A 25,663-nucleotide genomic window follows, 5' to 3' on the forward strand; every position below is an offset into this window, starting at 1 on the left:
GGGGCGGGGCAGGAGATGGCGTGAGGCGCAGCGCAGGCGCAGTGCGCGCCTCCATTGTCAAGCGTGACGGAAGCGCCGTTGCTATGGCTACAGTCGCTGAAGAAAAGACGCTGAGCTTGTCCTGGGCCTGGTGGGTGGCGGCGGCGAGGGCGGCGACCAGAACCCTCTTCCTGGGCGCAGTGGCGGCGGTCGTGTTTCGGCTAATGGACTACTTCCTCGTGGTAGGCTGAGACCAGGGGAAGCCAGGTAAGGCTGTGGGGCAGGCGCCTGAGGGATCCGCCTCCGCCCTCCCCGGGCTCCGCCTCCCTCCTTCTCTGGGCTCCGTCTCCGCCTCCTCCCCTGGGCTCCGCCTCTGCTCCCCCGGGCTCCGCCTCCGTTCTTCCCGGACTCCGCCTCCGCCCTCCGGGCTCCGCCTCCGCCTCTCTGGGCTCAGCCTCAGCCCCTGGGCAGCAGTTCCAGTAGCCTCCGCGGGGCGTGAGGTGGGGTGGGGGAGCTTCGACATCCCAGTCTAATGAATGTACTGGGAAAGGTGACAGGAGCCTTGCACATTTCTAGGAACATTGTTTCAGAATGTATGTGCCGGCGTTCCAGAATGAAATGCTTCTTAAATCAAAGCCAGCCAGCCAACCACTGCAGGTGCTCTCTCTCACTTAGCTTTCACATGATTTGATTGTTCTCTTTATTCTTCAGAATATTCCTATAAGGAACAGTTTGGCAAATACACTGCTGTTTATACTTTAATGGACTTGCAAACCAGGAGTATACAGGGTTCACGCAGGGTTATTTTCTTATTTTTATTTCTTTGTGTTGTTATTTATAGATAAACGGGATGTAATAACAAGGTTACTGTAGAGCTGAGAAAGCTCTTTTATTTCAGGATAATTCCAGTTTTATACTTGCAAGGAATTTTAGCTACCAGCCCTGCAGCCCCTTGTCTCTGGAGGTGCTTAGGTTGTGTTTTGCTGATTGTTTGTCTTTGGAATCAGTTTTGTTTTTAATTTTGTTCAGTTTTTTATTTACATTTTTCTTCCCCCACAACAACTTTATTTAGTTTAGTTTAGTTTTTGTTTGTTTGTTTGTTTGTTTTGTTTTTGAGACAAATTCTCTCTATAGAGCCTTGGCTGTCCTGGGATTCCCTATGTAGATGAGGCTGGCTTTGAACCTAGAGAGATCTCCCTTCCTCTGCCTCCCAAGTGCGGGGATTAAAGACCATGCCCAGCTTCCCCCACAACAATTTTGAAACAATAACAAACTTGAAAAAAGTTCCAAGTATGGTACACAGTTAAGTGCTGTTTTACTTTGGACATTTTGAGAGGAAGCTGCTGACCTTATGCCCTGTCACTCTGAGTGGTTTAGTGTCAGTTTTATACAAACAAGAACGTTGTCCTACATAATGACAGTGCAGTTATCAAAATAGGAAATTCACGCTGACATAGTATTCCATTTAATGTGGGTTTTATTGACTATGTTATTACTCACACAAATGTCGAAAAAAGCTGGTACGTTTAAGTGTTGCATTGTTTCTTTATCTCCTAAGTCTCTTTCGGTATGGAACAGTTCCCTCATCTTTTTCATGATCTTGTCAGTTTTGATAACAAGTGTCAGATATATATTTTTAATTAAAATTTTATTTTAATATTAATTATAGTTTATTCACTTTGTATCCCAGTTGTATCCCTCTCTCTTGTCCCCTCCCAACCCCACCCTCCTTCTCTCATCTCCTCCTATGCCTCTGTCCAAGTCCATGAATAGGGGTGGTCCTCCTTCCCTTCCATGTGACCCCTAGCATATCCGGTCTCATCCGAACTGGCTGCATTCTCCATTAATTTATTTATTTGTTCATTTTACATCCCACTCACAACCCCATTCCCTCCTCTCCTCCCAGTGCCACCCTCCAACCCACTTGCCCTATAACACTCCACCCCTAAACAACCTAACCTAGCACATCAAGTTACATCAGGATTAAGTACGTCCTCTTTCACTGAGGCAAGACAAGACAGCCCTGCTAGGAAAATGGGACCCAGAGGGAGGTGATAGAGTCCAAGTCAGAGACAGCCCCTGTTCTAGTTGTTAGGGGACCCACTCGAGGTAAAGCAGCCCATCAGTTTCATATGTGTGGAATGGCAAGGACTAGTCTAGGCATGTTCTTTTGTTGGTGGTTCAGTTTCTGTGAGGCCCCATGGTCCCAAGTGAGCCAGGTGAGCTGGCTATGTAGGTCTTCTTGTGGTATCCTACCCCTCCATATCCCTCAATCCTTTCTCTAACTCTTCCACAAGACTCCCTGAGTTCTGCCTAATGTTTGTTTGGCTGTTGGTCTCTGCAACTTTTTCCATTATCTGCTTGATGAAGCATCTCAGATGACAGTTATGTTGGTCTCCTGTCTACAAGCATAGCAGACTATCATTAATAGTATCAGAAGTTGGGTCTCTCCCATGGGTTGGGTCTCAAGTTGTGCCAGTCATTGGTTGGCCATTTCTTCAATCTCTGTGCAATCTTTTATCCCTGCATATCTTGTAGGTGGTCAAATTTGAGTGAGAGTTTTATGAGTTGGTTAGTGTCCCCCTCCCTCCTCTAGCTACAGGATGTGTCTACTTCCGTCTCAATATCTCTGCTGCTAGGAGTTTCATCCAGGGTCACCCCCATATCTTCCCAGGCACCTCCAAAATTCCAGGTATTCATCTTGTCTCAGAGATGCCTCAACACCAATTTCCCTTCTCTCTAGCCCTCACCTTTATCCCCACATTTGAAACCCCTCCTGCTCCTCTCTTCACCCCCTCTTTTATCCACTTCCTTTCCTCCTCCTCTTCCCATGTCTGTGATGTCTATTTTATTTCCCATCTTTTGAACCCTCTATGTTACTTAGTTTATTTGGGTCTATAGGTTGTAGCATGCTTATCCTGTACAAAATGGCTAATATCCCAGGTTAGTTATTTTTGTAAATTGTCTCTCAGCTCTCTTTGCTCTCATGGAACAATACATATACTTAGGCAAGGGTATCACAACAGTGCACACATTGTCTTGTCAGGTGGTACATAATTTTACTTTGATTATTTGTAATCAGTATCTGCAAGGCTTTTCTGCTACAGAGTTAATACCCTACACCCCTATGAGTACCTTGACACTCTATTTGTTGGTTCTCATCAGAATGTTAATGCATTTGCCACACTTACATCAGTATGGATTCATGATTCATGTGTCTTCTGTAGTAGACTGTATTGTTTGTTTCAGTCTGCTGGGGCTACTGTGACAAATGATTTATAAACAAAGGCTTTAGTTTTCACAGTTGTCAACTCTGAAAAGTCTAAAGTTAAAATATGAGGTCTAGTTGGGGGCATGCTTTTCTACAGTCCTGTTCTCGCTTTAATCTCAGTGGCCTAAAGGACCACATGATTTTATAGGATCTCTTTAATAAGGTTATGAACCTATTTATAAGGACTTCACCTCTAAGACCTGAGTACCTTCCAAAGATCTCATGCAGTTCTGTTACTTTAGGTCTTAGAACTTCAATATAGAAATTTTGGGAGGACATAAACATTCAGACCATTCATTTCGATATTTAAATTGTTTTGTCATAGGACCAAAGAGAGCTCATACATCCGGCTCCAGTGTCTTTTTTTAAGATTTTTTTTATTATTTATACAATGTTCTGCCTGCATGTATGCCTGTAGGCCAGAAGAGGGTAGCAGATATAGATGGTTGTGAGCCACCATGTGGTTGCTGGGAATTGAACTCAGGTTGAACTCATTGAACTCATTCTTTGAGAATCATTACTTTTTGACCTATGGTATTTCTGGCATACATGCACACCCATTTCTTCTCTTTTGTGGTGTTAAGCCTCTGACATGGGGCTGCTTACACAATAGGCCAAGTGCGGCCCTGTAATCAACTATTCCTCTAGGGATCCCTGCTTTCTCCCAGTAGAGGCTAATTTCTCATTGCTCGCATCATTATCACTGTTGGGTTATAAGTATTCCCAGATTCTCTTCATGTGGAGGTAGAGGATATATTTATCCATATTTTCACATATATGTATATTTCTGTCTCTGTACATTGAAAATTGTGAACTAATTCAGTACTTCTGATTTCAGCCCAGAAATCTAGCATTTGCATTTTTCATGTCTTCTCAAACAGTGAGAAATCAGGCTTTGCACACACATACCTTGTTTATTTATTTATTTTTTTTTTTGCTGTTGTTTATAATGACTCGTTTTTTCTCCCTACTCAGGCTATTTCTTCATTTCTTATCCTCCTTCCTCACTTCCATCCCTGTTGGATCTAAGAACCCATGTTAGGTAGCCACCACACAGGGTCTACAAAACTTGCTTCTGCTCTGATGGTACTTTTATTTATGATGGTTTCTGTGGACACTCTTCTCATTCTGCTCATGCTCTGACCTCGCATTTAGGCATCTTCACCCTCACTCCCTTTCCATCTTAATGCTCAAGGCCAGTTTGTTCCTTCAACTTTGACCCACAGTTTCTGATACAATGTGTTTGGCTTTGGCCATTCTCTGACCACATGAACAAAGGGAAGATTTCTTTCTTTCCTTTTGTTTTTTCAATGGAACTCAGACTGTTGCATACATTCTAATCTGAAGTGTGAAGTGTATACTTTTTACTGTTATATTTTTGTATGATTTTTTGTGGTTTATTCAAGCATAAACTTTGTGTGAAAAATAAGGCAAAGAGTTCAGTGGTTTTAAGCAATTATATAACTAGTATAATCACCACCACAACCAAGATATTGTACATTTCCTTCCCTATAAAAAGTACTCTTATAAAGCAGGCCATAGTGGTGCATGCCTGTAATCCCAACACTCAGGAAGGTATCTGCAGTCAAATCTTTGTGAGTTCAAGGCCAGACTGGTCTACAAAGAGATCCCAGGATATCCAAGTCTAAACAGAGAGGTTCTGTCTTGAAAAGCAAAACAAATGCCCTATAATGCTCTTTTGCAGTGTGTTTTGACCTTGTTTTCTCCTGCTTACAGATCTTCTTTCTGTATGTATGATTTTGATGTTTGTAGAGTGGCATATAAATAGAATCAGACATTTAAAAATGTTTGGCTTATTTTCCACTTTGATTCATACCCTGAGATTAACCCATGTTGTATAATTTTATCCTTGCACTGCTCCCCTTTCCCTTTAGTGTTGATGATTGAACTCAGTGCCTTACCCATGCTAAGCATGTACACTACCACAGAGCTAAAATCATTGTTCTTTTATTCCCATTCTGTTCCTTCCTTTCCTTTCCCTTAACTTCCTTCCTTTCCCTTTTCCTTCCCACCAGTCCCCTCCCTTCCCTTACCCTTCACTTCCCTTTCCTATTCCTTTCCCCTCCCTTTGCTTTTCCATCTCATCCATTCTCCAATCCCTTCCCTTTCTTTTCTCTTCTTTTTCTTTTCCCTTCCTTTTCCTTTCCCCTTCTGATCCCTTCCCTTTCCATTTCCCTTCCCTTCCCTTTCTCTTTTCTTCACTTCCCTTCCCTGTGTTCCCTTCCCCTTTCTTTTCCCTTTCCTTCCATTTCCCTTCTCTTCCCTTCTATTCCCTTTTCTTCTTCTTTCCCCTCCCTTTCCCATTTCTTACCTTTCCCTTCTTTTCCCTTCTCCTTTCTTTTTCCTTTCCTTCCCTTTCCCTTCCTATTCCTTTTCCTTTCTATTCTTTTCCCTTTCCCATCCTTTCCATTCCCTTCCCTCCCCTTCTCTTTTCTCCCTATCCCATTCCTTCCCTTTCCCTTCTCGTTCCCATTTACTAGGTATGGTGTATGACTTCCACGTAGGACAGCAGGAGGTGAGCAATCAAAATTGTCAATCCAGAATTTATGTAAGAATCCCCTAGGTACTGGGAGAGTGTCGGTGCCTCGAGAAAATGCTTTAAGAGAGGGATGGTTCTTGTTCTTGAATATGAGAAGCTTCCTCTGAAAAGGTTCATCAAATCATTTTTATTTGATACAGTGTGTAAATATAATGTATTGCTTTGCCATGTTCCACAACTTCCTTCTGGCTGAAAATATTTTATTCACCATGCAGAAAAACATTAATTCCTTTTATCACTCAGAATACCTGAACATTTTCCTGTGTACGTTGGTTCAAGTTCAACAAATAAACACCAAATAGTACCATGTTTCAATCAGCTGGCTGATTTTCTGTAACAAAACAAAACAAACACATACATCTTTCTTTCTTTTCTTCCTTCCTCCACCTCTTACTTTTTCTCTTTGCCCATGTGTGTACGCATCCAGGACAGCAGCTGTGGCTAGAGCCTTATGAACTAAGTCCCCAGCACCATAACCACTAAGTACAGAGCACCTTATTTACTCAGGCCCAGCACTCTAAGCACTATCTGTTCATTGCTCAGCATGAATATATGCTTTCAGGCCAGCAGAGGTGGCAGGATCCTTGTGTACTAAGTCCCCAACAACCTAACCGCTAATGAAAGAGCACCTTACCTACTCAGCACCCAGCACCCTACAAATTATTTATAGTGTTCTGCCTGCTTGTGCATCCACAAACCAGGAGAGGGGGCCAGAACACCCTATACAAGGTAGTGCACAACAAGATCCCCGAGGGTTAGGGGTGAGGTCGGAGTGCACCAATCTCCTGCAGGGTGCTTGCAGGCTTGGTGGAAGCTCCTCTCTCCCGCCATCCCCCTGCCTGCGGTTCTGCCTCAGGCAGGAGTTGCTCCAGGACTCTTAGCAGACAGACAAATGGACAGCGGGCGGTGGGTAGGAGGAGGGAGTTGGGGAACCCTGCAGCCACCCCGCGTGTGAGTGTGATGTGTAACTCTGTCAAACAGCTTGGGATAAGAAGGATGCCGACCTGGGAAAAACGGTCTGGATATTGGCTCACCATCACTGAAGTCCGCCACTTATGGCTTTGATTCCTCACCGCCCTGCGAGAGCAGACTTGAGGGTGTGGAGGCTCCGGGGTCACCCTCCTTCCCCACATCTCCACGTTCCGCCATCTCCCTGACCCCCACCACGGGGATGTAAACACAAAGCCTCTAGTCACAGATGGACCTTTATCCCTTCCTTTCCCACTTTGGAGCGCTCCTGGCTCAGGGAAGTACCAACGGTCTCAAGATGCATTGCGGCAGAGGCTCACCTGCCTGAGAACTACATACATACAGAGAAATTTATTCTATCAGTTCTTTTCATGTAGAGAGCCTTCACTAATACAGCTTTCTGTTTTCTTCATCTTCCTATCGAGGAAGACGTTTTACGTGATTTTGGAACTCCAAAATGCTATATTTTTCCTCCTTTTTTTTTCCTCCAGGGTTGTCTCTTATCTTCCAGGAGAAAAAGTGGCTGCAGTTTACCTGACCCCAGCATGATGTTCCAGAACAAAAATCTCCTTGCATTTTCTAAAATCTCCCTTTAATTCTTAAAATTCTTGGCACCCTTCCACCTGTAGGACAGACAGTTAACTCTGCTACAGGTTGAGTAATGGTTTTGCAGCTATCAACCTTGATTCTGGAAGGTAGAGGGAAATTGCATCCTGAGTGCTGGAGGACAGAGAGTAGGCTAGGGGAGGACAGGCACAAATGATGATGAAATGCAAATCTTTGCAGATCTGAAAAAGGGTTGTTACTAAAAGGGAAGCGTGGGTTAGGAATCACTAAGCCTTGTCCCTTTAGTACACTCTAACCCTAAAGGAGGTGCTCATGTCACTCAAGACTCACTTGCCAATCAGATGCTTCCATCTCTCTAGTCAGAGGAAGAGGTGGGTTCTCCCTGGTGCCAAGCTGCATGTTCGCTCTGTAGCTGAGTGTGGTCGAGTTGTTGGTGTGCTCTTGTATGAACGCTGCTGCTGTGTGTTTTGAGGGGATTTCAGACAACTTCCAAAGTCGCAAAATGGTGAGTGTGTAGCCTCTGCCCCCAACCTGGTGGATCAGGAGGCTGAACAGCAGGAGCAGCTGTGTAGGATCCTTCCTGAGGCTGTGTATGAACGGGCAGTCAGAATCAGCTACAGGAGAGGTCCCTTTTCCTAGCCCTGAATACAGCGGGGCATCTGATATATCGACTATATTGGATTCGGATTGGGAACAGTGAAAATTCTTTTCTGGAACAGAAGGTTAAAATGAGAGCTTTATTTTTCTGAGCTCAGGGAGGCGGCCAGTTCAGGATCTGAACGGTGCCCAGGGGTAAGCGTTATTGTATATTTAAAGGGCTAAATCCACAAGGAGAGGGACCCTTGGTGAGTGCTGGGGTCATCCAATCAGATTTTAACGTTGTGAGACAAAGAAGTTTCTGTTGGAGGCTGTGCTGATCCAGGCCGCTGGGCTCAAGGCCTTTATGTGTTTTCCAAGACATTCAGTCTGGAATCCAAGGCCCTTAATTTATATCTCTCGATATGTGGTCCGGAGCTCAAGTGACAAAGCAACAAAGAAGTGTGTCCTCTGTCCATAGTAATGCAGGGCTTTGTAAGCGATATATTTTTACAATTTAGTCACCTCGGTTAAGGTAACAGCAAGTTTTACCAGTTAACTGATAATTAGGAAAATGTTTCAAGGGGTTGCAAGCTTGGGAATGTGAAGTTAGTTTACTCTTGCTAGTAAAATGGAAGAGCAAAATGAATGAACTGCTTGGAGAAGACTGGGGCTCAGGAGGCTGCCTCCATATACACTTTGGGGCTGCATGTTCACAAAGTATTTGCAGCAGGGGCTTGAATGTAGAAATGTCTTTGGTAGGATGCAAACTCAGAGAGGCCAAGTTTTTAGTATCTTTTCCAAGTTCTGACCTTGCCATTTAACATTTAAGTATATGGTTTGTTTGGAGTTATTTTCATGGAGGTTGTAAATAACGTATGTGTCTCAAGTGCACATGGTATAATATAGTTAGATGGGTCAGATTTCACATCTTGTGCTGTAATAGGTGTGGTAGGAAACAGGCATAAAATTACTATTTAACATTGTTTTGTTTATGAATATCAGGAGGACTGGGTTTGCCTGCAATCACTAGGGGGCCATGAGGAGCTGCAGCACCATAGACTACCTTTCTGGTGACCTCCATTTACAGAGAGATGTCTAGAGCATGTGGGCTATGTTTAAAAAAAACAAGTCAGTAGTACCTAGAGGGTAATTTGAACACTTTGAGTTATTTTCATGGGAGTTGTGACATTTGCGTTTATTTAATTTCTATATGTATACAATCATAGTTAACATGGTTCAGCTTCACATTTTTTTTTCTTGGTTGGGTTTCCTTAGGTATCTCGATGGATATTTGACTAGATTGTTTGGCTTATGTTCTTGGCATTTTTACTTTATTCTTTCACAAATATTGTGCACAATCTTCATTATTTTTGCTATACAGTCAGTACAGACATCATATTTTGTCTGTGTGTAACATCTCTTCTTAATCCTGCTGAGAATTCTGAGGGTTTTTTTCACATGCTAAATTCAGTTGGCAGCATGGCATCATAAAATTGCTGGTTGCCACCATCCAAAAAATACACCCTACACATATCTAGCTGATGGGGAGCTTTGTCTCCATGTTGGTCACCTAGCATTTGAAATTTGTGTTCACTGTAACATGGACACAGTTGCCTGTTTATGAATCAATTTGCCCTATCTGGGCTGCCTTCACTGGCCTTAGTGGAAGAAAATGCGTTTAGTTTGTATGCAACTTGATGTGCTGAGAACTGGTATGTGGAGGCTTCCCTTTCCAGAGAAGAAGGGAAGGAGGAATTGGGAAGAGGGTGGGAAGGTGACACCAGGAGGAGAGATGGAGAGGAAATGCAAACAAGATATAAAGTGAAAAAAGAAATAAACTAATGAGAAAAATGGCTGGTTTCTATGTAAGTGAGAGATTGTTTTGAGTGATTATTTCTACCCATTAAGGGTGGCAATATCCCTAAGCAAGTGGCCCTGGGCTGGATAAGAAAGCTAGCTGAGCATGAGACCATAAGAAACAAGAGAGCAAGGCAGGAAACAATATTTGACATGGTTTTGCCTTACTTTTCTTGAAACTTTAGCTTCTGTCCTAGGCTTCCAAATGATGGTCTCTGATCTGAGAGGACCAAACAAGTAATCCCACTGATGATCTGAGATGTTTATGGTTAAGGGATTCAATCACAGCAGTACAGTAGCAAGTTAGGAGGAAAAAAAGGCATGCCAAAACTGACTTTGCTCCTGGACTGCCCTGAGAATGTCATTTTGAGGAATGTGGAAAATATCAGGTCTTGAGATGGCAAAGTCCAGAGCTTAATTGGCTCTTCCTGTATGACCTAGAAGGTCATAATATTGAGTGTAGTGCATACAAAGGAATTGGAGGTCATAGGATTTAAGCGGAAAATAGTTTCCATGGAAAATTAACCTAGAGTTCTTTTGTATAGTAATTTGCCTCTAGATCTTTCTTATTCTGCTCATGTTCTAAGAAATTAAAAAAGGAAGAATTAATAATTGGGGACTGATTCCTTAGATGGAGATGTTTGTTTTCAAACCTGGTTTGGATGTTAGTAATTAGTCAAGGCTTCACTTGAAATCTTGATTCTCATGTGTTAGCCTTCTGAGTACAAGTCCAAGGATGGAAGATATACCCCCATTGTGTTCTGTTTTGTCAAAATATTTTACTATTGTTAGAATTAAAATGCTTAATAGAATATTTGTATGTTTGTATTATTTGAACTTACATGTTTCTTCATGTTCTCATTTGTTAATATATGGCAAATCATGCTGAAGTTCTGCCTTGTAAGAGAAATATCTACAGGTGCTAGACAATGTAAAGACAATGAGATTTATTTCATAAAAGCATGTTATATGTGTATAATGTGACTGTGTGTTCTTAGGCCATGACAAATATGTGAAAACTTGATGACACTTTTAGGAGTTTATTTTGACCATTCTTATACGCTGGCCAAGGCCGTGTTGCCAGTTTGTCTGTGGATTTTTTTGGAGAGTTTATTATTTTTTCTTTTAATTGGTTACAGTTTATTCACTTTGTATCCCAGTTGAAGCCCCCTCACTTGTGCCCTTCCAATCCTGCTGTCCCTCCTTCTGAGTTTATTAAATTAAAAAATATTTTATGTTTTGACTTTACATCCCCAAGGTGATCCCTCCATCCTCTGCTCTTAGTCCACCATCATCCTTCTCTTTATCTTCTCTCTCTCCTCCAAGAAACCTTTAGTCCTCCTTTCTTGTTTCATCCCTCCAAAACACATCAAGTCACATCAGGACTGAGCATATCCTCATCCATTGAGGCCAGGCACTGCAACCCTGATGGGGAGGTGATCTAAAAGCAGGCAATAGAGTTTATAGAGTTAATATTAGAAACTGTCCCCTTCCAGTTGCCACTTAAGTCACATGGACCAAGCCACCCATAGTACATATAAGTTCAAGAGGACTAGGTCCAAACCATGCATGCTCATTTTCTGTAAGCCTCTCCTGGGTCTGGGTTACTTGTCTCTGTTGGTCTTTTTGTGACATCCTGTCCCCTCAAGGTTCTTCCACTTTTACCCCAGTATTTCCATAAGATCCCTGGAAGTCCACCCCATGCTTACTTGCAAGTTCCAGCATCTGTCTTCTTTGGCTGCTGGGTGTATCCTCTCAGATAACAAGCATGTCTAGGCTCTTTTCTACAAGCACAGCAAAACAATATCTACAATTTCATTGGCCGGCTCTGTAGTGTAAGCTGGGTCTCTTGTTGCCCCTATTATTGATTGGACATTCCTTTAAACTTTGTTCCCTCGTGATCCCTAAACTTCTTGTAGGCAGAGTAATTTTGGGATCATAGGTTTTGTGGATCAGTTGTTGTTTCCTCTCTTCACTAGTCCAGTCTGGCCAGAAGGTGATCACGTCAGTTTCCATATGCCTTTTCCCCACCTCTCAATTACATGTTTCAGCTAGAGTCATACCCATATCCTCTCAGGAGACATCCCTGTCAAATGTCTCCAGCTTGTCAAAGAGATGCCCCTCTCAGTTTCCCTACTTGTTCTCAGCTCTCTCAACTCATATGCAGTTCTCCCTACATTTGGTGCCCATATTTGTTTTCCTCCCCCTTCCAACTTCTGCCCAGTTCTCTTTTTTCATCCACTTCTCTCTATTCTATTTCTATTCTGAGTGACATTTTGGAACCCTCCTGTGGACCCTCCTTTTTACTTAGCTTCTTTGGGTGTGTGAATTGTACTATGGTTATCCTGTACTATCGACCTAATACCCACTTGTAAGTAAGTACATGCTATATGTGTCTTTCTACATCTCTGTTACCTCTCTCAGGATGATCTTTTCTATTTAGATCCATTTGCCTGCAAATTTCATGATTTCTCAGTTTTTAATAACTGAGTAGTATTCTATTGTATGAATGTACCAGAAGTTCTTTTTCCATTCTTCAGTTGAGGGACATGTAGGTTGTTTCCAGTTTCTGACTGTTATGAATAAAATATCTATGAACATAGTACAACAAATGTCCTTGTTCTACATCTTTTGGATATATTCCCTGAAGTGGTATAGCTGGGTCTTGAGGTAGAACTACTCCCAGTTTTCTGAGAATTCACCAGATTTATTTCCATAGAAATATAGAAGTTTGTACTCACATCAGCAATGGAGGAATGTTCCCTTTTCTCTACATCCTTACCAGCATGTGTTGTCACTTGAGTTTTTCATCTTAGACATTTGAGTAGCATAAGATGGAATCTTAGAGTCATTTTGATTTCCATTTCTCTCATGGCTAAGGACTTTGATCATTTCTTTAAGTTCTCAGTTATTCAAGATTCCTCTGTTGTGAATTCTCAGGTTAGCTCTGAACCCCAGTTTTACATTGGATTATTTGATTTGTTGGTGCTTAATTTTTTAAGTTCTTTGTATAGTTTAGATATTAGTGTTCTTTCTCATGTAAGGTTAGAAAGATATTTTCCCAATCTGTTGGCTGCCATTTTATTCTATTTATAGTGTATTTTCACTTACAGAATCTTTTTAGTTTCTTGAAAAGCTTTGTTAATTGGTGAGATCAGAGCCTGTGCTGTTGTTGTTCTATTGTCTCCTATGTTAATGAGTTCCATACATTTCTCCACCTTGTCTTCTAGATTATTTAGTCTTTGATTTTATGTCAAGGTCTTTGACCCACATGGACTTCATGTTTTGCAGGGTGATATAAGGGGGTCTATTTTCATTTTTCTACATATAGACATCCTGTTATACCACCACCATTTGTTGAAGGTGCTGTCTTTATTCCAGTGTATGGTTTTGGCTTCTTTGTTGAAAATAAAGTTCCATTAGGAGTATGGGTTTATTTCTGTGTCCTTATTCCAATTGTACAGGATTGGTCTGCTATCAAGGGTCTTTTATTTTTCCATATGAAGTTTATGTTTGCTCTTTCAAGGTCTGCAAATAACTGTGTTGAAATGTTGGTGGGAAATGGGTTGAATCTATAGATTACATTTGTTAAGAATGCTGTTTTATTACCTTAATGTTACAGATCCATGAGGTTTTTTTGTTCATTCCATCTTCTGATATCTTCTGCAGTTTCTTTCTTTAAAGACTTGAAATTCTAGTCATAGAGGTCTTTCACTTGCTTGGTTGCAGTTACAACAAAATATTTCATACTGTTTTTAGCTACTCTTCAGGGTGTTCTTTCCCAAAATATCATTCTCAGCCCATTTTTCATTTGTATACAGAAGGGCTAATAATCATTTTAGTTAATGGTGTTTCCAGCCACTTTGTGGAAAGTATATATCAACTGTTGGAATTCTCTGGTAGAATTTCTTTTGTCATTTATGTATGCTAGTATATCATCTTAGAATAGTGGTACTTTGACTTCTTTCTTTCCAATGTGTATCTCCTTGATCACCTTCAGTTGTCTTACTGATCTATCTAGTAGGATTTTAATAGTATATTGAAGACATATGGAGGGGGAAGGCATCCTTGTCTTGTATCTCATATTAGTGGGATTTCTTTAAGTTTCTCTTCAAGTAATTTGATGTTGGCTATCATCTTGCTTTTTACTGCCTTTATTATGTTAAGTATGTGCTGATTCCTTGTATGCCTGATTTCTCCACGTTTTATAACATGAAGGGGTTTTGTATTTTATCAATGTGTTTTCTCATGTAATGAGATGTTCATTATGATTTTGTTCTTTAAGTTTGTTTATATAGTGAATTACATTGATAGATTTTCATATGCTTTACCATCTCTGTATCCACGAGATGAAGCCTATTTGTTCATCATTTATATCTTTGATGTGTTCTTGTATTTGGTTTATGATTATTTTATTGAGTAAATTTGTGTCAATGTTCATAAGTGAGATTGGCCTGACATTCACTTTCTTTGTTGAGTCTTTGTGTGGTTTGGATATCAGGGTTACTGTGCTGTCAGAATGAGTTTGGCAATGTTACTTCTGTTTGTATTTTTGGAATACTTTGATAAGTATTAATATTAACTCTTGTTTGAAAATCAGGTATGATTCTGTGTGAAATCCATCTGGCCTAGGGCTTGTGTGTGTGTGTGTGTGTGTGTGTGTGTGTGTGTGTGTGTGTCTGTTTGGCATACTTTTAATGACTGCGTTCATATTCTAAAGCATTGGCTCTATTGTTTTATTTTATTAATTTTGTTTTTGCTTTTGAAGTAAAAGTTCTCTCTGTTGTCTTCTGTGTCCTGTTATTAGGCATGTAAATCAAGCAAGCCTTAGATTTAGAGATCCACCTGGATCTGAAGTCCTGGGGTTAGATGTGGGCCCACATGCCTGTCTTTGTACTGTTGTTTTGTTTTTATATTATTGGCTAATGGGCATGAAATTTGATATTTGTATGTAGCAAACCTGTTCTTGAATTGATCTTTACCCACATCTTGAATTTTGAGAATTTGCAGAGCATATTTCTCATTTGGCAACTTCAGACTCATTAACTCTTGCTGTTAGATTAGGGCCATGCCTATAAACTTCCAGGAGCCTCCCAATACCCAGAAACTCAACCACCCTGATTTCTATTTTTCTCCTTGTTTCCTCCTACCTCTACTCTCCCCATACCTGATGTCCATTCCCATTACTGTAACCACTCCCACTTCCAACCTATTCCTTCTCTCCATTTAATTCAAATACTTTTCTTATTTTGTCGCAGAGTGAATTTCCTATATCCTCTCTTTGCTATCCTTGACTCACTGGGTCTGTGGATTGTTCCATGATTATCCTGTAGTTTATGATTTATTTCCACTTATAAGTGAGTAGGTACCACGTGGGTCTTTCTGGGTCGGGTTATCTCACTCAGAAAATTTTTCCTAGTTCCATCCATTCTCTTGCTGATTGCATAAAGTCTTTCCTATTAATAGCTAATTGGTATTCCATTATGTGACTATATCACATTTTCTTTATATATTCTTCAGCAGAAGGATGCCAAGTTATTTCCAGTTTTGGTTTATTACAAATAAATCTGCTGTGAACATAGTTGAGCAAGTGTCCTTGTGGTATGGTACAGCACCTTTTGAATATATTCCCCTCATTGGTACAGCTATTGAGGTATATAGGTATTGAGATAGGTGTATTCTAAAATTTTTGAGAAACACCTAAAGGGATTTCCAAAGTGTTTGTTCAAGTTGTCATTCTCACCAGAATTTGAGGTGTGTTCTTACTCCTCCTCACCACCATGTGCTGTCATTTGAGTTCATGATCTGAGCCATTCTGACAAGTGTGAAATTGAAATGCAGAATCCTTTTAATTTGCATTTCCATGATGCCTAAGGACACTATTTCTTTAAGTGCCTTTCAGCCATTAGCACTTGCTCTGCTGAGAGTTCTCTGTTTAGCTCTTTATGCCAGCATTCAATTGGGTTATTTGTTTTGTTGCTGTCTAGTTTGTTGAATTGTTTAATTTGGATATTATCCTTCGGGGAGGTGTAAGATTGGTGAAGGTGCTCTCCCAGTCCACATGCTGCCATTTCTCTTACTGATAGTGTTGTTTGCCTTCCAGGTGCTTTTCACTTTCATGCATCCTTTTTGTTAATTGTTAATCTTCTTGTCTGAGCTGTTGGTGTACTATTCACAGAGGTGACTCCTGGACCAATGAGTTCAAGGCTATTCCCCACTCTCACTTCTATTGTATTTAGTATATCCAGTCTTACATTACAGTCTTTGATCCAATTGGACTTGAGGTTTGTGCAGGGTGATAAATATGACTGTATTTGCATTCTTCTACATGCAGACATCAAGTTAGAGAAATACCAATTGCTGAAGATGCTGTCATTTTTCCCATTGTATCTTTTTGGCTTCTTTGTCAAATATCAAATTCCTGTAGGAATATGTGTTTATTTCTCAGTCCTTAATCTGGTTCCATTGATAAACCTGTGATTTTCTATGAAAACACCATGAAGTTATTACCATTGCTCTGTAGTATATCTTAAAATTATGGCTGTTGGTACTGCCAGAAATTCTTTTATACTACAGAAATGTTTTACCTATATTGCATTTTCCCAATGAAGTTAATGATTACTCTTTCAAAGTCTATAAATAATTGTGTTGGAATTTTGATGGGAATTGCTTTGAATCTATAGATTGCATTTGGTAAGATGACCATTTTTTACAATGCCAATTGTATGATCCATGAGTTTGGCATGACCTTTCCATCTTTGGTATCTTCTTCAGTTTCTTCCTTCAGGGACTTGAAGTTCTAGTCATACAGATTTTCACTTGTTTTGTTAGAGTTATACCAAAAATATTTTATATTGTTTGTGGCTATTAGTCAAGGTGTTGTTTCCCAAATTTCATTCTAAGTCCATTTAATGTCTGTATACAGAAGGGCTACCAATGTTTTAAGTAAATTTTGTACCAAGCCACTTTGTGGAAAGGGTTTGTCAACTGTAGGAATTCTCTTGTAGAATTCCTAGATTCACTTATATATACTACTATATTGTCTTTGTATATTGTTACTTTGATGTCTCTTCCTTTCCAATCTCTATTTCCTTGAACATGTTCCATTGTCTTATTGCTCTAGCTAGGAATTTGGTGGAACTGCATAAATTTCCTTTCCATTTAATTTGATGTAGTCTCTAGGCTTGCTCTTGGTTGCCTCTGTTATGTTTAGGTTTGAACCTTGTATGCCTGATCTCTACAAGTCTGTTAAGATGAATGGGTGTTTGATTTTTGTCAAAGGCCTTTTCAGCATCTAATGAGATGATCATGTGGGTTTTTTTCTATCAGTTTGTTTATAAGGTGGATAAAATTGATGGATTTACATATGTTGAACCATCCCTGCATCACTGAGATGAAGGCTTCCTCCTCTTGGTGGCTTATATTATTGATGTGTTTTTGGATTACATTTGTGAGTATTAAAGTGAGTGTTTTTACATCACTTTCATAAGGGAGATTGTTCTGAAATTCTTTTTCTGTTGTTTCTTTATGTCATTTAGTTATCAGGGTGACTGTGATGCCATAGAATGATTTTGGCAATGTTCCTTTTATTTCTACTTTGTGGAATACTTTGAGGAGTATTTGTATTAGCTTTTCTTTGAAAGGCTGGTACATTTTTTTTTTTTGCAAAAACCTGCTGGCTCAGAGTTTTCTTTTTTGTTTGGGAAACTTTAATGACTGCTTCTTTTTTCTTAGGATATATAGGATATATATATATATATATATATATATATATATATATATATATATTGTTTTTGTTGTTGTTGTTGTTGTTGTTTTGTTTTGTGGTGTGTTTTTTTAAGTCATTTCCTTTTTGTATTCCTGTGTGTCCTGTATGTAGGTATATAGACCAGGCAGGCCTCAACTTAGAGATCAAGTTTAAAGTGTCTTTAGAGTGCTGGGAGTTGTAGTTATATTATTTTGTGATAAGCCTGGAATGTACGTATTGTACATGTTAAACATATGTGTTGATCTTCATTATGACATTAATACTGCTTAAATCTCCTGAATCATATGATTGCTTATTTAAAAAAAATTAATGAATATTAATATTTTACCTGTTCCTGTGAATAAATATTTCATGTGTGCTTAGTCTTCACAGTACTCAGAAGATAGCCTCAGAACTCTTGTATTTAGAATAATGGATAGGTGTGAGTTACGATGTGTGGGATATGTCAAGATAAGCCCTTAAGAGGTCCATAGGGAAAGGCAAGTGAATCTTCAGGAACTCCTTTAAATCCTTGAAAGATTCTGATCCATTGCATACAGTGTTTTTATACTAGCTACTTCTAACACACTATTGAAGTCTCAAAGAGATACAACACTAGGGCAGTGTTGCTTTCCCCTTCTTTATGGAAATTTCCTAAGTTGTGGGGTACCCTACAACTCCAACATTCCTTACAGTTGCACTAACCTGATTGATTGTTACTGGAACTTGGGGCTAGCATGGGATGGTACAATTGGGCTTTCAATCATTTAAAAGCTGTTACACTTGTTTATAGTGTTAGAACTGTATCCTTGAGTATTGTCACTGGAGTTTGATTACCAGGTTTCTGTGTGGACTCTGTCACCCTTAACCCACCTACTGAATTGTTCCTGATCCCCACATATGTAAATACTGGCAATCAGGTACAAATATCTGCAAGACCAACAAGTCTTGAGTGCTGAGCCATCTTTCATGCCCTATGTTGCCTATTTCATTAATTAATTTGTTTATTCATTCATTTATTTCTAATAATTAATTTAATTTTGTGTGCATTGATGTGAGGATATCAGTTTGATTGAACTGGAGTTACAGACAGCAATTAGCTGTCATGTGGGTCCTGGGAATTGAACCCTGGTCCTCTGGAAGATCAGACAGTGTTCTTAACCACTAAGCGATATTGCCTATTTATGATCAACATCTACATTGCTAATATTTTCATCTGTCCTATTTTAATTATTCAAACATACATTTCATTTTAGCAAGATCCTATTGATACTACAGTTTAAAATGAGATAGTTCAGGTGTCTAGAAATGAGTACAGAACTGGAGAGAATGTATAACAATTTGTAGGAACTTTCTCTAAGTTCTTTCTATCTTTTTTGTTTGATTAATTTTTTTGAAGAATATTCAGAATCTTATTATGTACCCCTTATTGTCCTGGAACTTATTGCTTTGAGTAAGCTAGCATCCACCTCTATGAGATACACCTGCCTCTGTTCCCTGAGTGATTTTGGAATTAAAGACATCAGAAAATACACCCAGGCTGCCCATTGTTATTATAACCAGGAATCGTTCATACTATTTTTCTCATATGGGCTCAATACTTTTGATCTGTTTACTCTTTCTTTGTCTGTTAATTGGCATTTTTCTTGAAAGTCTATATCCTATTTAAAGGATGCAAAAATTAGAGATATGTACCTACTATTCAGTTTCCTCCTAAAAGGAGTTGCTTATTAAATTAGAACTTGTGTGTCAGAAAATAAGTAGAAGAAACACCAGAATTCTTTGAAAATATTACAAATGAAGTATACCTTTCCAGTATTCTAAGTATCATGCCTTCTGTTGTACATGTGTGCGGATATATTAGAGTGCATTGACCTACAATGATGTGCATGTGAACTTCACTCAAGAAGAGTGGGCTTTGCTGGATCCTTCCCAGAAGAGTCTCTACAAAGATGTGATTCTGGAGACCTACGGGAACCTCACTGCTATAGGTGGGAAAATGAATATTCTTTACTTATTAAAATATGGGGAAACTTTTAATTCATTATAGATGTACTTCTGTAATTTCTCTTGAGGATGAGGAAGAATGAGATGAATGGTTCTTTGATTGAGTAGAGATCACGACCTAAATTTTGCCTTTTTCCAATAATAAATCATACATTTTCTGTTACTGTATTTTAGGCTACAATTGGGAAAATGATAATATTGAAGAGCATTGTCAAACTTCTAAAACACATGCAAGGTAATTTTTATATGTAAGCTGAAATGACTAATTCTGAGAAAACTTTATTATGTCTTCGAAGTTTGAAAGAGAAAGGACAGTGTAAATGAACTGCTTTAAGTGTATTTATTGATGATTATTAACTTGTTACTAAACCATGTACCTTCGTGTTAGTTATTTGATGTGTGTTTGCAAGGCATTCCTCTAAGAAAGAATGCAAGGAAACCATACCTTATGCAAGATCAACATTTAAATCTTAGCTTCATTAGTGCTATGAGGCAGAACTGCAATTTGTTTAGTCTCCTACAGCTCAGGTATTACCAAATGTATTCATAGTAAATAGGTGATGAAAGTATATCTAAAACATTATACTAATCAAGTAGTCCATAGTAAAGCTGGGTTTATTCATATTCTTGTAGTAATGTTGCTAAGTTTTGTGAGAAGGGCAGTATTTTAGAGTCAAGAATGTTGTTGTGGAAAAAAACATAATCCCTATAGCACATGTCTATGATGAACAAAAATCAAATGTGTGAATGCAACATGAAACCATGTCATTTTATTATTCTCCTTTTAATAGTTAAATAGTTATATTGTATAATACAATGACTACAAGTCATGTTAGTATATGTATCTTAAAAGAAATGATGTACCACCCAGAACAACTGAAAGGTATAGTAATCCTCATTTTGAATATCTGTCAAAAATTAATACCTAGTAAGCTTTATATGGGTTATTCAGAGCTGCCTGCAGTACAAATAATGACACAGAATCTTTTTAATAATTAAAAGCTTAGGCAATTTAACTGGGCAGATTCTGAACCTTTTTTTTCCCCTAACACAAATAAACCTAGCACAGTGTCCCGATGCATGGCCAGCTCTACCTCTTTGTTCATGTTCATGTCAATCTGTTAATCTCACTGGCCTGCTGGTGAGTAGCCTGTCATTTGCTTTCTTCTTCCCAGGAACCCTCTCACACTCAGAAGTTCAGGCATCCATTTTGTGCCCTGCTATCAGTTGTTAGAACTTTTTAAAGATGGAGAAATGTTTACAAAATATAGGACAGGAGATGGTCCATAAAAGGAGCAATTCCACAATCTGGTCATCACTTAGCTCTCTGCTGGCTCAGCAATCAGCATATACCGACACACTTTCACGCAATATACAGCAACATCACTTAACTGGTTATTTAACTTCATTACGAATTCTCACAAAATCCCACTGCAGAAAATATAATTTTTAGGAATATACAAATTATTCTGTTTGTCTCAATTATCTTTGCATATTTAGTATGGCACACAGTATAGGGAAATCTATTAATCCAGTCACTGTGGTAAAGCTCTGTAGTCTTGCAGTTTTCTACAAATCTGTGGTAAAACATGTTATAGAAGACAGTAGGGTATACATGTGAGCCAGATAACCAATATTTTTACCATCACAGGTATTTTCAAATATGCAAAACAATCCGCAGAGAAGGAGAACACCGTAAATGTAGAAATAATGATGAAAACTCAAGATGTAATTCCTCTTTATATTTACACCAAATTGTAAAATTAAGTGACATGCACAAAAAATTCATTAGTATAATGAATATGACAAAGAATTCATATGTGCCAATTATCTTTGCAGGTATGGAAACAATCATAGTGGAGACAAACCCCCTGAAGATACTCAATATGATAAAGTCTTTTCATATCGTAGGAGTCCCCACACGTATAAAAGTATGCATATTGGTGAGGATCACTATGAATGGAACCAATATGATAACACCTTTGCACATAACAGTCTACTCCTAAGATATAAAAGGGCACATACAGGAGATAAACCTCATGAATGTAACCAATGTGTTAAAGCCTTTTCATCTAACAGTGATCTCCTAAAACATAAAGGAACTCACACTGGAGAGAAACCTTATGAATGTAACCAATGTGGTAAAGCCTTTGCACGTAACATTAATCTCCTAATACATGAAAGAACTCATACTGGAGAAAAACCTTATGAATGTACCCAATGTGGTAAAGCCTTTGCACATAAGAGTAGTCTCCTGATTCATGAAAGCACTCACACTGGAGAGAAACCTTATGAATGTAAGCAATGTGGCAAAGCCTTTGCACAGAACAGTAATCTCCTACTACATAAAAGAACTCACACTGGAGAGAAACCTTATGAATGTAACCAATGTGGTAAAGCCTTTGTACGTAACATTAATCTCCTAATGCATGAAATAACACACTGGAGAGGAACCGTATGAATGTAACCAATGTGGTAAAGCCTTTGCAAGTAATAGTCATCTCTTAAGTCATAAAAAAACTCACACTGGAGAGAAACCTTAGGAATGTCACCACTGTGGTAAAGCCTTTGCATATGAAAATATTCTCCTGCTACATAAAAGAAACCACACTGGAGAGAAAACTTATGAATGTAACCAATATGGTAGAGCCTTTGCATGTCACAGTAGTCTATTACATAAAAGAATGCACACTGGTGAGAAACCTTATGACTGTAACCAATGTGGTAAAGCCTTTTCACTGAACAGTAATCTCCTAAAACATAAATCTCCTAAAACATAAAAGAACTCACACTGGAGATTAACCTTATAAATGTAAGCAATGTGTTAAATAAAGTCTATGCATGTAACAGTAATCTCTAAATATACAAAAGAACTCACACTGGAGAGAAACCTCATGAATGTAGCCAATGTGGGAAAGCCTTTACATGCAAAAGTCATCTGGTAGTACATTAAAGAACTCACACTGGAGAGAAATCTTTTGAATGTATCCAATGTGGTGAAGTCAATGCATTTCAGAGTAGTCTCTGAAGACAAAAAGAGAAAAACCCTATGAATGTAAACAGTGAATGAACCACCTTTGTACACAGTCATCTCCTAATACAAAAGAATCCATGTTGCAGAAAATCCATATGAATATAACCAATGTCATAAAGGCTTTTCATGTAAGAGTCATCTTGAACAAGAACACTTACTGGAGTGAAACACTATGAATGTAACCAATGTGTCAAAACCTTTGCATGCCATAATAATCTCTATGTACATAGAAGAATGCACACTGGAGAGAAACTTTATGAATTTAACCAATGTGATAAAGCATTTTGACATAATAGTAATCTCCTGTGACATAAAGAACACATACTGGAGAGAAACCTTATAATTGTATCCAATGTGGGAAAGCCACTGAATGTAACAGTAGTCTCCTAAAACATAAAACAACTCACACTGGAGAGAAAACTTATGGATGTAATCAATGTGTTAAAGCCTTTGCACGTAACAGTCATCTAATAAATGAAAGAGCTCACACTGGAGAAAATCCTTATTTATATAAACAGTGTGCTAAAGCCTTTGCATGTAACATTCATTTCCTAATACATGAAAGAGCTCACACTGGAGAGAAACCTCATGAATGTACCATATATGGTAAAACCTTTTACACGTGTTGTAAAAGCCTTTACAACAGTCATCTCCTAATGAAAACTTCTCTTCACAATCATCTTCAACGTCATGAAAGAGTTCATTATGGAAAGAAATACATACTGAGTGTATTTACATGGTGAAGCTATTCCACATTTGTATAATCTTCATCATCATGAAAGAATTTGTACAAAGAGAAACTATAAATTTGTTAAAATGTGAGGCCTTTGCACATATGTATATTCTAAATTATCATAAAAGTTTCAAAATGGAGGAAAAAATATGAGAATATAATTACTATGGTAAGACTTTTGTGTTCTTCTGTCCACTGAATCCAATACAACACAAACACTAGGTCAATACAGATGACAAAATTTTATTGTCATCCAGGCACTACTGGTTGATTAGGGCCACATAATGTTCTTGGGAGCTGAACTTTGATGCCTACCTGTCCAATGAGCCAGAAAGTTACAGAGGTTGTAAGCTTGAAAATCATAAACATCTTTAACATTTTAAAACTAAATTATTTCCATCAGTTATGGTTTAGGGATATGGGAATTTTTTTATGTCATTGGGGAAGTCACCTGTTGCAAAATGTAGGTTTTACAGTCAAAACAATCATATCCATTTGTTCTTTTGTGGTTAAGAAAAGGTATTATGTTTTAGGAAAGAGAATCTGTGGTTTGGGTCAGTCATTTTGTTAGGGCACCAGAAACCATGGTATGTAACAGTCATGTTTTGGGCAACAAAAGTTAAGTGATGAAAGCTGGTCAGCTATTGGGAAGTCTACAGACTTCCTAGGGACTATGAACTTAAACTTATGCTCACCCTATAAATCAATGGAGGCTGGTATCTTAAAGGAAATACTTATGCAAATTGCTTTTGCATGTTCCCACATACAATTTGCTTTTACAAGTTTTGCATGTCAAAGTCATCTTCAAGTATACAAATGAACAGATAGTAGAGAGAAACCTTACACATGTATTCAATGTGATAAAGCCTTAATGCATTTATCTCCAAATACATAATAGAACACATACTGCAGTGAAACCCTATGAATAAGCAATGGAATAAATCCTTTTCATGGAGTTGTCTTTGAAATCATGAGAAAAAGTCATGTTACAAAAAAAAACCAAAAAACAGAAAAAAAACTCCATGAATGTAATCAGAGTATGGTAAAGTTTTCTGCTTCATGGTACCATTTAAAAGAGTAAAAGCTTTAGTCTGTGAGCTACATCTCACAAAGCCATTGTGTATCACAGTAGTCCTTGAAAACCTGAAAGAACTCATTCTGAAGAAAATCTATTAGGAGAAAAATTTGTAAGATCTTTGACCCATCAACTTGTATTCAGTTACACGAAATTATTTGGGAGAAAAATTCTAACAAGTGTCAACAATGTATTCATGAATTATGATATCCATCCTTATTTTGTTTCCAATTGAAAGCATATATGAACAAAAGGCCTATAAATTTTAGATTTCAAAAGACATGAAATAAATCATCCACTTGTAAAATTTATGTGTGTGTATTACTGCCTTTTTTTGTGACAATACACAATGTCTGTGTCAATCTTCCAAATGTGTTTGCTTTGCCTTATGGTTGTAGAGTGAGGTGGGATCTCTATTAAATGGGCATCACAATTGTCACACATAGCAGATAACATAGCAAACTTGAAGCTCACATCCTCAACCAGAAGCATGAAGCAGCGTGGGAACTACAGATGTTATGCAGTTGAAAACTAACAAGCCCACCCAAAGTAACATACTTTCTCCAAGAGTGCTGCATTTCCTAAACCTTCACAAATGATACCACCAACTGAGAAGGATTCATTTCTCTGACTTCAATCCTACATGTTTGATTTCTTTTACATGAAGTAATTCATGATGCAGAAAAATTCTGTAGATAAGCCTGTAGATGCTTCAACATCTGGATGAATGCTTATACAAGTAAAACATTCATGAGTAAACATATATTAGCTTAACTTTTGTTTTAATTCACATTATGTGATATCAGTGTGTCTTTCCATGTTTATGTGCCTGTCCATTCTAGTTTCCATGAAAAATGGACCCTTTGATCTTCTTGTACCAAGAATTATAGACAGTTGTCAAAAACCTGACCTAGGTCCTGGGAATGAACTCAACTGCAAAGCCATGTCTCTGGTACTGTAAATATCTTAAATCTTTGTATATAATCTTGAGGTGAAGTAGAAAAGAATTCATAGAAGAGAGCAACCCTATTTGTATATAAGATTTGGTTTCTTTGGACATAACAAATGTATTCAATTTCAAGAAAAGAAACTTTAAAATCTGTTTATCATAACCTTGGAGCAAGTAAATTATTTACCGTGTTCACTTAAATGTAATGGAGGAGCTCAACAATTGTGGTTGTGGTCTGAACTGAAACATTGGAGCAAATATTGAAGTTTGTTGTGTGTGTAGCAAATGCATTCGCAGAAGTTTATTAAGTTGTTCTGATATTCTTTCTGTGGTGGC

At 38.5% G+C, this 25,663-nt stretch overlaps 1 pseudogene; it reads left to right on the plus strand.

Annotated features, from left to right (window-relative positions):
- The first annotated feature begins 83 nt into the window (after nucleotides 1–83).
- Nucleotides 84–22,283, plus strand: LOC132646055 (zinc finger protein OZF-like; annotated as a pseudogene).
- The last annotated feature ends 3,380 nt before the right edge of the window (nucleotides 22,284–25,663 follow it).

Source organism: Meriones unguiculatus (assembly GCF_030254825.1).
Source record: "Meriones unguiculatus strain TT.TT164.6M chromosome 13 unlocalized genomic scaffold, Bangor_MerUng_6.1 Chr13_unordered_Scaffold_39, whole genome shotgun sequence".
In the NCBI taxonomy this organism is placed as follows: Eukaryota; Metazoa; Chordata; class Mammalia; order Rodentia; family Muridae; genus Meriones; species Meriones unguiculatus.